Source organism: Periplaneta americana, chromosome 10 (genome assembly GCF_040183065.1).
Source record: "Periplaneta americana isolate PAMFEO1 chromosome 10, P.americana_PAMFEO1_priV1, whole genome shotgun sequence".
Classification (NCBI taxonomy): Eukaryota; Metazoa; Arthropoda; class Insecta; order Blattodea; family Blattidae; genus Periplaneta; species Periplaneta americana.
Window position 1 is genome coordinate 77,960,626 of NC_091126.1, and position 14,486 is coordinate 77,975,111.

Below are 14,486 nucleotides of genomic sequence, written 5' to 3' on the forward strand. Positions count from 1 at the left end.
ATTATTACCTCATTAGCCAGTTGATTATGTATGGAGTTCAGTTGCGGACGGTCATGCATGGTTTAGTCTGGTTGCATTGTGTTTGGCTGTGTTAAGAAACTATTTGAGGTTAAGTCTGACAAGCATATTGAAGTAGGCGGTATTGGTCTTTTATAGATTTTTTTCTCTCTGTTGTCGAAGAACAAATATGTTTCTTAATGAAGATTCTCCACGAGCGTCGGATATTTTAAATCAATAATAAGTGTAATTAAACAGCTGCGATCATGTTCTTTTCTTTCGTAGCAATAATACCAATCGTATTCCACTACGGTTTAACTTAACCGAGACTCTGTAATACGGCGTGTTGAGTTACACTCTCGGTTAGGTTTAACTTTGGTTTAACATAATCTTTATATTAACCATATTTATAAAACCGGGCCTTAATATATCACCCTCGGCCGAGTTTTAACTAGCAAACTTGGGATTCTATGGCAAGCATGGTCACGAACAGGTACTCAAGATTTTCGCGCACACATGAAAGACGAATATGTGTGGTCAGGTGTGCGGAGTGGAGATGAGTGCGCGTCATGCATTTCCAGGATTAAATAGGCCTGTATGACAGGAGCACGTGCAACACAAATGTCAGCTTTGAAACTTATGACGAATGGGAATTAAAATTTGCTAAGTAAATGCTCCTAGTGGGTGAGGCCATAAATTTTCAAAGCGTGTAAATTACTGTGTTTAACTTATTTGCTAAACAGCTTACGAAAACAAATGTGCTGTTATTGCTGCAGCCAGGGAGGGATTACACAAGCCCTCGCCAGTGTGGCTTCATGTAAATAGGATACAAAACTTACCAGCTACAGTGCACCAGTTCCCATCTGAAGGACATTAGAGAGTAAGGATTCACATTGTTATAAAAGGCAAAGAGAACGTGATGAAGACAACGACGATGATTACGAACACGGCAATTGTGATGACGATAATAAACATGACCATGATTATGAACATGAAAAGGCGATTATGAAGAGGGCGACGCATAGTGGTCCTTTTACGCTATCTGGCAGCACAAAATTCGATCCTATATTAAAATGAAGCAGAAAAATTAAAATAACAATTTGTACTTATGTTAAGCATTTTTCTTATCCATATTGATATGATTCGAATTCAATTTAGGTTCAATATTAACACTCAATCACAGATAACGGTACTCTATAGGCTACATAGAACACTGTAGGATTTCAGTCTTCATCACTGCACGTAGCCTACGATGTTTTTGTTTTACTTGGTTATTTAACGACGCTGTATAAACTACAGTATATAAATAAAATACATGGATGAAATAAGTTACATTATAATTTTAATTATATTTTTAACTTCACACATGAAGCTAATATTTGAATAAAAACATATGGATTCCTTTGTGTTAATTAAAAATATAAATTCACCGTAATCAGTGCATTTCCTTTCCATACAGAAAGTAGATTCTCTGGTTGAGGTTCTGCCGGATATGCATACCTCACTTAACACTATGTGTCAGAAGAGGAACAATTGTTTGTATACATCTGAAGTCTGACTAGTGTAATACATGTAGCTAGTTGGCGATGTATGCAATGGAGGGGGAAAGGAACTGGCCACCCTAGCCCATTATCTTCTGGCCTAGTTGCCTCATAAGTGGTGCCTTCTTTGTATCACTTGTGAGGTTCAGACGTGTCTTAGGACAGTTAACTAAACAACAACAGAAAGTAGTAGATGCCTCAAATTTTAATAAGTTTATCATAGCAAAATACGTAATATATTAAAACTAGATACACGTATGTGCATTCCTATCCTATATTTTCTGTATTTATAGATTCACAGTAATGCTTTAGCTTCACAGTCGCGGTCAGGCGCGTTCCATTCCTGGCGACTATGTGCTGCTTATCACAGCTAGCATAAATATTGAAGATATAAAATAATGTGGTCCTTCCAAGGAAGGAGGTATTGTAATCAAACATTCATTTTAAGGGGTGTACCACACATTTATTACTTCAATGTTTCGTATTCATTCATTCATTCATTCATTCATTTAGTGTTTTGCCAAATGGCAGGCCTTTCACTGCAAACCCAGCTTTTTCCAGTCTTTCCTATTTTGTGCCTTCCTCTTTGATTTCTCATGTGATCCATATATCTTAATGTCGTCTATTATCTCATATCTTCTTTTGCCCCGAACTCTTCTCCCGTTCACTATTCCTTCCAGTGCATCCTTCAGCAGGCAGTTTCTTCTCAGCCATGACCCAACCAATTCCTTTCCTCTTCCTGATCAGTTTCAGCATCACTCTTTCTTCACCCACTCTTTCCAACACAACTTTATTTCTTATTCTGTCTGTCCACTTCACACGTTCTATTCTTCTCCATATCCACATTTCAAATGCTTCTATTCTCTTCTCTTCACTTCGTCGTAATGTCCTTGTTTCTGCCCCATACAATGCCATACTCCATACAAAGCACTTCACTAGTCTCTTTCCCCATTTTTTTCCAGAGGTCCGCAGAAGATGTTCCTTTTTCTATTAAAAGCTTCCTTGGCCATTGCTATCCTCCTTTTGACTTCCTAGCAGCAGCTCATGTTACTGCTTATAGTACATCCCGAGTATTTGAAGCTGTCCACTTGCTCAACTGCCTCATTTAGAATTCGCAAGTTTATCTTCTGTATTTTTCTTCCATGACCATGCTCTTCGTCTTATTTGCATTTTTTATCTTCATTGCATACTGCTCACAGCTGTCATTATTTTTACAAGTATAAAGTAGGTCTCATGGCGATGATATGACGTACTCTAATAATGAACATTCGTCACTACTCACTTTAGCTTTAATGCTATACAACAGTGATGCGACGATTACTAGTAGTTCGGAGCGCGAGCTTTTTTAAGCTCTCTCCATAAGCACGGAGCTTTTCTGCCTGAGACACAAGGGTGTACAGCACATGCAACGTTGCAGACCATGAGAGATCGCAAGCGAGATTACAGTACAGGTATTAATGATAAGTAGAAGGTTTAGTTTTTGTATAACGAACATAGCGGTGAAGTAATTTATGTGTGCTGGTATAGTAATTCATGTTACAAAGGATCAAACCAGAAATAAGTAAAATAAAATCAATCACTAAAAACAAATCTAAAACGAATTAACAAAAAAAAAACTCCCGCAGTAACTAAAGTCGATGTTTAATAATTAAATAATATATACTATATTATTTGTAAAGAAAAAATGTCAAATGCCAGTACAAAACACAACACAGATATAGACATTATTCTGGAGAAGAGAGCAATTTATTTCAGACAAGAAATAATGCTGAAAAAATAAAAAGATCCACGTGTTTTGTTTTATAATCGTAATTATATTTGAGATTGTTTAAAATGATCTAACCATATAAATCATATATGGCCAAACATGCATGAGTTGAGAGAATTTTTTTGTTTTTTTTTTTAACGTTGTTTTCTCGACTTTAAAATTTTAAGCAGTTTACCGAATAAAAAGCTCCTTGCACAACAATCATTGTCATATTGGTCTGAAACTTCTCACAGGTGTTAATTGAATGTTGATAAATAAAATTTAATTAGCCTTTGTATGAAATATTAGTAATAAGTTTTTTTTCGGGGAATATTCATATTGCACTTAGATTAAATATGCTGTAATAGTAAATTCACACAGTTTAAAAATTTGTGTCTCTCTATTTAGACTGAGCTCAAAAATCTAATTAATTTTTATTGCCATAACTATTTTCAAAATTTTGAGCAAATATGAATTAAACATTTTGAAAACTTTGACGCAAGGAGTCTTTTTTTAGTGATGTCAATATAAATTATATTTAAAAAAAAATATAATTTCAAAACCATTAGACGTAATGTCACCAAATTGTGTACAGATTATAGTATTGTAGATCTGTTTATATAGTTTAAATTTCACAAATTTTAGTTGAAAATTGTGGAAGCTTTAAAAATCATACATAGGCTATCTCCTTAAATCATTGACCCCAAAAATCACGATGGCTCTTCAATAGCATAATTGAATCAATTTGTTTTTTCGTATTATGTGTATCTCACAAATCACTCTAAGAAACATCATTACATAATCACGAATGGAGAGTAAGGACTACATTTTCACAATCAATCAATATACTCTACTTCAATCAATATTGTCCTTATTTGTTTTTTAAACAAATGCTCAAAAGTAATTAGAAATCACACAAGTCGAGCAGTTTCTCCTAAGCAATGAAGTGAAGTATTTACATAATAAATAATTGATTTTAACAAGAAAATGGTTTATAAACAATCAATTTTGCCTATTTCTCTTTTTGTTCTTAAAACCCTTTTCCTTTGCGATTTGTTTATATATGTACTTGTATATTAAATATTTGATTAGCCCTATTATATAGCCAGAAAATTAGTAACGCAAGTTATTGTAATAATTTCTGCCTTTATTCGATGTATACGCATGTACATCCCTGATGTACACGTTACGACGCTATGTAGTGGATGTGCTATGCGCTCGTGATCAAGGTCGAGCTCTTCTACCGTGATTGGGAGCTAATATCGTCTCATCCCTGATCTACATATTACTGAAAAATAAGTAGCAAACATTTTTCATTGTTACAGCGATTTTATTTTATGTATTCCCAAACGGATCAAGCTGTTTATAGCGAAGACGATGGCAATGGTGAATATGGCAGTGGTGATGAGTATAACGTTTACTATCACCTTGGCAAATATGATAACAATGAATAATACAGCTATGATGAATATGAAATCAATGGTGAAAAATATGACGAAACTGATGAGGATTTTCCTGAAATTGAGACTAAGTTTTTAAAATGAAAATGCTATTTAATATTTTTTTCTACTTGAAATAGTAAATCAGGCAATACTGGTGAAATAATGAAATTACTATATTACTCAATTCCTTTATTGTCAATACATTTTACAATGCATGACAGGGTCAAATTTGTTTGTATTATTTGGTTATTTAACGAAGCAGTATCAATTATTAGGCTATTTAGCATCGATGGTATTTGGAGAGTTGAGGCCGAGGATTCGCCATAGATTACCTGAAATTTACCTTACGTTTGGTAGAAATCTCGGAAAAAATCCAACCATGTAATCAGCCCAAGCGGGAATCGAACCCACGCCCCAGAGTAACTCCGGATCAGAAGGCAAGCGCCTCACCGACTGAGCTACGCCGGTGGCGATACGGTGAAATAAATTAAACTTGGTTAGAAGAATTGAACTTGATTCTGAAGAACTTAATAATAAAGTAATTCATAGTAGCTACTCATTAATCAAGGACGCGGTGACGAGTGCAGTGGTGGTGGAACTCCAGAAAAATCTTGACTTCAACAAAGACTTAATTAGTGACTTCAAAAGTGCTCTGGAGCAAAAAGATCGTCGGATCGAGGAGCTAGAGTACAAACTGGACGATTTAGGGCCTGTACTACGATCGCCTGTTAAAGCTCCAGATTCGTATACTCCAGGTTAGCAATCTGGAAGTTAAATATTTTGTTCTGTACTACCAGCGGATTTTAACTGCAGGATTGTTATCCGGAAGATATAGTAACATTTTTATTACGTTGGCAATGAAGTTACTGAAAATGTAGTGAAATTTATTGCGTTGGTATACCTTTCCCCGCGTATTTCATGTTTATGTTCCGTGTTTATATGGTACTATTTATTTTGAGGTTTTATTGTAAGCATTATTGTTATTATTTATTATAATGCTGAAGCTCCAGCCAAGAAAATAACAGAGTGAAGAACAGAAACTTACACATACTGTATGAAGAAACTTTACATGGAAGCAAAAGGTAAGATTTTAAAGGTTATGTTTCTTTTCGAATAGTAATAATTCCTACAATATGATAATATTTTGTTTTTAATTAGTAGGCCTAAAGAGGACGGGTGCGGGTTCCAGCAAAAGTGCGTTTTTCTCCATAATCATTGTTTTATTCATGTGTAACTGCACAAGAAGTGTAGGTGGCAATTATTTTTGTATTGTAATTAATATTAAGTGTGCTTTCAGTTTGTTGTATAGCCTACATTATTAGTGAATAGGGCCTATTTCGGTAATTTTTTTAGAAATAATGTACTCACGGCTTCAAATCATGGGTCGAAGGCATAGTAACTCGTTTAAAAAGAAACGTTCACTGATACTGATAATAATGAATGCTGTTTTTGGCCTGGGATTTCTAACCAACATTAGTACAGCAAGGTACACTGTTCCTAGCAAATTACCAATATTTCAGTATGTTAGGCCTACGTATTTTACTGTTAGTAAATGGGCGGATATTTTGTATTAGGCCTATAATACCATTCGATCACAGATAGGGCCTAACATTATTTTTTAAAAGAACATCATGAGGTGGAGAGACGTTTCCACTAAAATGCAATATCTGTTGCTGCTACCAGTTCGACTATAATCACTCACTGTAATGCACATTCAACACCTCGTAAAATAACACATAAACAGAAGATATTCAGTTTTTTCCAAAGTTTCTATGTACAGTATAGTCATGTTTGATATTGTACTGACAATCGTCCATTAAAAGCTCTTGCTTATTCAAGTATAGAAACTTAGATAAGGGAAAAAGAGAATTACAGTATATCTTCTAATGTTGTAGGTTGCATATGGAATTAACCTAGTTTTACTTCCTTTTTAGTAATATAGAATGAAGCATGGGAAGAATATAGTAACATCAGCACAAATACAAGGACCTGAAAACAGCTGAGAAGCAAATTTGAATTCTTGGAAAAGAACACAAAGAAAATTGCTGCTGCAGAGAGACAATGCAGGCTACAAACAATTGGAGCCCCTCCAACTGAAGCAAAACCAAATCCAAACTTAGCCAAGCTAAGTGATTTAATTCTCCTATCAATTGAGTGATTTCTCAGTGATTTTTATTAATATTCAATGCATAAGTTCACTTATATGTTAATTTATACAATTATTACATAATAAGCAGAGGAAATTGTATAACACAAGTTTGAATTCTTTTTATTTATTTATTTATTCATTCATTCACTCATTTATTTATTTACTTACTTTTGTTACAGCCGAAGTAGTAACTAAACCAAGTTCCACTGATACCAGTGCAGCTAATAACACGAATGAGGTTAGTGTGTAAGGAATTAAGAGTCAGAAGAAGAGATGATGAGCTTTAGAGATAAAAGAAAATATTAGATTCTTGAAAATTGTTATACAAATTTAATTTAATGTCTGTATTACTTTATAATTCTATTATTTCTATTATTACCATTCAGGTTCACAGTGCAATTCTTTAGTTTTTGAAGTGAAACTGGACATCCCAACAATATCTCCAGGTAATTTGATTTATACTACAAAACATTCTTTCACATTCTACGTATGATCCTTTTCCAATCTGAAATAGCTGTAACATGTAAACACATTTTCAGCCAACATGTTGAAAATAAAACTAACACACATACTATATGAAATCTGCAGCAAGCAGTAGATAAATTAGATGCAAAAGTTAAAAAAAAAAATGTTAAAATATAAATTGTACATAATGATGAAATGGTCACAAGAAATGGATGTCATAAAAACTAAACATCATTGTATTATAATATTATGTGGGATTTGAGTGGGAATTTGAAATTTATAAATGTAGGCCTAAAAATAGAAAGTACACTAAACTGAAGAATTTATTTTGAGATTTCTCTGTAATGGGTTTGTAATTAGATTAGGCCACATTATGTTAAGTTGTATTTCAATTTTACCATGAGGATTCTCATTTTGAAACTTGTGAATGATTTTTTGTGTACAGAAAAACTGAAAAATATCTTTTCATAAGGTAAAACAGAAACTGACTATACTCTATTTACAATAGAACTATTTGCTTGGTTTTCTCTCTCTCTCTCTCTTTTTATTGCAGCTTCACTTTCTTATTGTTAAAAATGAGTTTGGATTAATAGCACGTTAGAAAATACAATACTGTTACAGCTGCTGACTTTGAAGTGTCCACACATTTATGATAAAACATCATCTTTCTCCAGAATTAAATATCTTATGAATTAATTCCACTCTTAAAATATTACAGAGTCAGCTGGTGCAGCAGGTGAAGGTCTTCCACTGTACGGGTATTTACACAGTGTAATGAAAGTAAGTTTTAAGTGAAATTACTGGTTTATTCAGTGTAGGTAATGTAGGCTAAACTCAGAAAGATCTGAATATAAGCATATATCCCTCTCTTAAATATTTCAGCTGATAATGGGATAATAGCTGATCGAGTTACACCCCAAGGATGCTTAAAAAAAAAAGAAAGAAAGAAAAAGCAAGCCCCTGAGGAATGCATTAGCCACATTGAAAAATCTTTCTCCATCTGTGAACTGTAAGTTTAATGTTGACTTACTTTTACTTGAGATGTTAGAAATTCATGAACTTCAGTACTATTACAGTGATTTCTTTAAAAAATACATTAGTTGAAAGTTGGAATCTAACATTATAACATAGAATGATTTGAAATAAAAGTAAGTCATATCCTCATGTTTGCAAAGAGATGGGGTTTGGAATATCAAAAGTAAGATTTGGAGTTTTTACATTACTTTTTCCTCCTCTTTAATGAGTGGTCTATCTACAAAGACATCTTCAATTAGTGGCAGAAAGTAAATGCTACAATAATCACCCATTCTTTATGTTTTAACAAAAAATATGTTTAATTTTGTTGACCAGATTTGTTTGACCTGGATGACTGGGAGATTACTTCTTCTCATCCTTCTAATGGAGTGATAATCTCTTGCAGCTGTTCTTGATCCCTGTGGTCTCTGGCCTCTGCTTTATCTGCTAGTCTTCAGGATTAGGTTCGAGTCAGGTGATAATTATTAACTAATCTAAGGTTTCTGGTTGGGTTCGGGTCTGGTTCAGATCAGGCCGAGATGGGCCGGGCCTAAGAATTATGGCCCGTGCAGATCTCTAACAAATGGGGCTTATAGCTGAAGTTGGCTCTGCCACAGTTTTCCAAGTTTTGTGTATTTGCATATGTATTTGTGTTGTGTTTAATTACAGTTACTATGTACTCTAATGTATTAGCCTGTATATTATTAATTTGTAAATATGACATGTACCATAGCATATATAATGAGACAGTGGATGTAATACATGATTATGCTTATTGTGTCTCCTGAAAAATGTCGTGTTTTGTTCACACAAAATAAATAAATAAATTTTAAATTTAATTGCAGCTATAGTGCATCTCTCTTGTTTTAAGTACACATTCACAGAGTACCTGAATACAATTGAAGCGTCAGCTGGAACAACGTTGTAAATTACAACATTTTCATTCGGTGTGTTTCCGTGTAATAATGTTGTATGTCATGTTACCTTGCTATACTCCTTGGCTTGCAACTATCCATCAATGCAGTACGTGAAATTTGTCCACTCAAAAGTTTGCTACCCTCATAAGAACAAAGTTGTACGCATATACACATTTTTGCAGCTCCTGTAAATTTTACCAAATATAATTTATAACGTTGTTCCAGCCGACGCTTCAATTAATGTGCCTCTTGAAAAATGTTGTTTTACCATATTTTGCTTATGTAAAATAAATTTGAATTGCAGATACAGTGCATTTTTATTGTTTTAAATAGCCTACAGTGTACCTGGTCATAATTTTTAAAATGTATTTATCAAACCTTTGTGTTTGAATCATCTTAGCCTGTTAAGACATCACTGTGAGGGATCCAAGCAATAAAATATATATAAAAAGTAACGATATGAATATGTTTGCATACATGAATCACTAGGCCTAGCGTGAATGAAACAGCTCCCTTGCAAAACATAAATGCCAATTCCAAAACTTTCAGGAAATGAAGAAAAACTGTCACGTCTAAAATTTAATAAACTGTTACAGTTTGTTAAATAATAATACTGTATATAGCAAGCATATCTTAAGTCTGATTAATGAAATATGTTAGGCCTACTCCTACTGGTGAGCGATATATGCAAGGAAGGAGAAGGGAACTTGCCACCCTACCACATTATCTCCTGACAGTTGTCTCATGAGCAGACATCGGATTCTAGGGCAAATGCCTATTTTGTTTCTTTAGGAGAAAAGTAAAAATAATTATTAATATTTGTGTTTCATGGAAATTGAAAGGTATTCAAAGAGTTTTATAGTGCCCTAAAATGCCCTAAAACGGTTATTAGAGCCTAATTTGTTAATATTCGCCTAAAAATGCCTAACTCACTGTAAAGTTTCGCATTTTACTCTTACTTTTTATAATTTATACATGCATGCACTGCGAAATTTAAGGCATTTAAAAAGTGGAAAGTTTGCTTCACACCGGCCATGAAACCATTGATAAAGGAAACAAAATGTTTTGAATCTCACGACACTCGCAATAGATTTCACCGAATTTAACATGTTTGGAGGCATAAATGCCGACAAAGAACCAACCTTAGTTTTGAAGCAGGCAACAATCACAACATGTGCTGCTACCGATTCAGAGATATTCTATATTATAAAAATGACTGTTTTCGGTCTGAAACCGATTAGCTGTACTGCCCTTCAGAGTGTCATAAAATCACAATTTTTGGAGAAAGAGTGTTTTTGAAATATTTATGAAAAGTCGTAAAACTGCGAATTAATAGGGTAAACCATTACAAAATATTTAAAAGAAAGGCCCTCCTAGTGTTAACACTACCAGGAAATGCAACAATAAGTGGAACTTTGTATTTTTGTCCAATTGAATCTCAATAACAACGGTTCATTTGAATGCTCGTTAACAGTTGCTCTTTCCCTCACCTTATTTGTGTTGAGAAGTTTTGAGCGGTAGGACGTTTTCCTGTGAAGTTTAACGCGATAATGCCGAAAAATATAAGTGCAAAATCTACATTGATCCGGCAATGGCTAACAGAATATTCAGAATTCACTTATGATGGAAAAATAATATTCTGCAAGATTTGTAGCAAACAGGTATGTAACAATAGTTGAAATATATAAATTCTATTAATTTTAATGAGTAGGCCTATAATATTTATACATTGACTGAGCTATCCTGAGGTATAATTCTTTTTAAGACCACTACACTTTAACCTTTTGAATTCTCCAGTCAAACGTATGTACTCATAATATTCAGTTCTTCCTTACAACTTTGATAACAATTGCCGGGATGATATTCTTATATTCTAATTGCTTAGCTGGCAGCTTTTCACGCTACTAATTTAGCTTCTTCTGCATGAAAGCGTGTGTGAAAGCAGTGAAAGATTGTCTGAATGACTCACGAGTGAAAAACGATATTGCCTACATAACATCAAACTTTTCTTTCATACCTGCAAGCATTGAACAATTAGAAAGTGAAAAACAATCTCTTTGTAGCCAAACAGCAATAGTAAAGGAAGCTCAAGTGAACATACATTCTGCTTTGGGCGAAACTGGGAAAAAAAGTTAAAAATAAGTGGGACAACGTATTAAATAAGAATGTAGGATTTTCATTGTTGGAAAAAGTATCAAGAGTGATATCGGGGGAAAGTGTAAATGTTCCAGTAAGTATTGATGTTTCTATTGTACCTAATTTAAAATTTGCGCCTCTCACATCAGTTTCGGTTGAAATAAGTTTTTCTGCTTTCAAAATGAAAGGCAAAGGTTAACTGTGGAGAATTTAGAAAAAATTCTGGTGGTGTACTGTGCAGATAATTATAATAAAGTCTGAGCATGGAACTGAATTTCAATAACTTAAAATGAGTAATCTTGATATCAATAATCATTATTTCATTAGTTTCAATATATTAAATTTGTGCAGCTCTGTTTATAAATATAATATAGTATTCTTTTTTAATGTTTAAACATACTTTTTTGTGCGTATTTTAGTGTATAACTAAAAATCTCAGTGAAAGAAATAAGTATGATACCTTGATGTGCCTAAAATGCCTATTTTCATTAAAATAGAGCCTAATTTTACAAATTTTGAGCTTATTTTAGGCGCCTAAAACTGCAATTTTTAGTGCCTAAAAATCCGATGTCTACTCATGAGTGATGTCTTATTGGTATTCCAATCTATCTTCGGAGAGTTGACTAAACAACTAGCAGACACAAAATGAAACAGTTCTAGGAAAACTTTAATCAAGACCTATAATATATACATAAAACCTGTATTAAAATACTATTCAGAAGTATTCGTAACAGCATCAAAAAGAGACAGAATCCCTTGGGGGGGGGGGGAAATAAGCCTTGCACTTAATTACTGGAGCAAATAAAACTACTCCCAATGAAGCATTAAAAGTCATCACTTCAATTAAACCAAGCAGCAAATGCAGCACTAGCTCGATTGACAACAGTTCCTGCTGTAACTTCGTGGACCCCACAAAAATCTCCTACTGTTGTCAATGTTCTCCCAGTGGCATAGAATCTCAATACCAGTAGTAGTTGGTCCATTGGAGGTAAGGCATTATTTCTGGAAAAATGTATAAACAATGAGATTTGGTTACAACTTTACCGGTAAATCTTTACAATAGCGTTACCAAAAGAAGGCAAGGACTCCCTACAGGATAGCCTGGAAGAGAGAGGTTTGGATGTAGTTTTGACATTTTTTTTTAGACAATTGTAAATATATGCAAATCATACTAACCTGTCACTAACTCGATCTTACGAAAACTTGTCTTTTCCCTTTAATTAGTAAGAAAACACAGTAATGAAATGAATGTGTTGCCCTTCCCTGCCGACTACCGTTCTATCTCGATAGAACGATCCCGCCTACCCGTACCTCTCCACCGCACTCCACTTTCACAGCAACTTTCCACCTTTATTTGGGAAATTGGTGTCGGCACTCAATTTTTCTTTCGTTTATGGTACATATGACTTGACTAGAACCGAAATATGTGAATACATTTGTATCTTAATGTGGTAACGCAATTGTGAAGAAATGGTAGTTTACCATATAAAGGATTTTGATATATTATATACTGTTATTATTTTTTATATAAAAGTATTTTGAAACTGTTATTATTGTAGGTTGCCCTATATTATTATATCAATCACCTTCATACCTTGTAAGGGCAACAGAACACCTGTATGAAGCAACATTCTAACCTCACTTCTACTGTATTACAGGTTACTGTACTTCAAAGTAATTATTATAGTGCTATTATATACAAAATATTGATGTAATACCTACCGAAATAGTGTAGCTTATTATTAACTGTGTACTTACGAGCTGTGTCTTGTTTCAGTTGATAATTGATTTCATGTAGTAGGTTTCGTTATTCGAAACTGTCTAAAAAATTTCTCGTCATCCCATTCTTCAAAATTATTTGGACGGGGCCTAATTCGTTTTGCTGTTCTGATATAACGAAGCATCTGCTCCAGAACTTATCATCAGAATCAGTATCAAAATTAAATTGATCCTTCAAATCACCAGCTGTACAACGTGCAGCCATCTTGATTTCAACACCGAGTTCCAACCTCCGGATAACGCCAATCTGCTACTCTGCCTCCCGGATTGCTAATCTGGAAGTTTAGCCTCCAGATTGCACATAACCAAAAGTCGTAGTACGCAATTACAACCCAACTTCCGGATAAATATGCCATCTGCCGGATAAGTTTAAACTAGAACTTTATCCGAGAGTCGTAGTACAGGCCCTTAGAACAATATCAGCGACGCCAGTGTCTGCGTATTTTTGGTGTAGGTGAGAACAATGGTGAGGATACCGATGTGTTAGCGATTAGTGTGGCGGAGAAGGTAGGGGTGGACTTGAGTCTGGCCGACATTGATAGAAGTCATAGAGTTGGTAGGAGAGATGAGAATCGACCCAGACCAATAATTGTGAAATTCGCTAGTTATAGGAAGAGAAGTGAGGTCTTCCGAAACAAAAGAAAATTAAAGAATTCTGGTTGGACAATTCGGGAAGACTTGACGAAAACTCGCCACAACATCTTACGCGAAGCGATTACCAAATTTGGACAAACCAACGTGTGGACTCAAGACGGCGTCATCATTGTAAAAAGCGGCGACACGAAAAGAAGGATCACCCGTATGGCTGAGATACATAATTAGTAAGTCAAGGCAACTCCTCATAAGTTGTTTGTTATATTAAGAAAGTAATAGTTTAATAATTTAATACTAATTATTTAATTATTGTAGTAATACTATATTTAGTTGCATTACATTACCTCAGTAAATTTAGTCTATTTTTAGTTAGGTTGGCACTATTGCCTATATCGTCCCGCTTTCTGTGGCATGCCCTCAGGCTGATGGCTCGTCTAGCCTCCCCGACCCTCCTCACTGTCGACAACCTGTTCCCACAACTCTATCCACTTGTCTGTCATCCTCCCCAACCCCTCTATTGTCTACCTCTCAGCTGTTAAAGCAGTCTTTCTCACCTGACCCCAAATCTTTGAAAGTAGCACATTTAAACTGTCAAAGCATTACTCCTCACTTCCAGGAATTCTCTTCTATTTTCACTAATATAGATGTCCAATGTATTCTTGTTAGCGAGACGTGGCTAAAACCCTCGTTGTCTTCCTCACTCGT

At 34.4% G+C, this 14,486-nt stretch overlaps 1 protein-coding gene and 2 long non-coding RNA genes across 8 annotated transcripts in view; 1 reads left to right on the forward strand and 2 right to left on the reverse strand.

The window, feature by feature from the left end:
* LOC138707810 (serine/threonine-protein kinase NIM1) overlaps window positions 1-14,486 on the reverse strand; it is a 918,589-nt gene that overhangs the window by 367,503 nt on the left and 536,600 nt on the right. The window lies entirely within an intron of this gene.
* Window positions 7,050-8,831, forward strand: LOC138707809 (uncharacterized). The gene is made up of 5 exons (XR_011334382.1): window positions 7,050-7,114; window positions 7,263-7,322; window positions 8,060-8,121; window positions 8,224-8,350; window positions 8,692-8,831. It is a non-coding gene; the product is annotated as an uncharacterized lncRNA (long non-coding RNA).
* On the reverse strand, window positions 12,055-13,589 carry LOC138707808 (uncharacterized). The gene is made up of 2 exons (XR_011334381.1): window positions 13,167-13,589; window positions 12,055-12,410 (listed from the first exon to the last, which is right to left on the reverse strand). It is a non-coding gene; the product is annotated as an uncharacterized lncRNA (long non-coding RNA).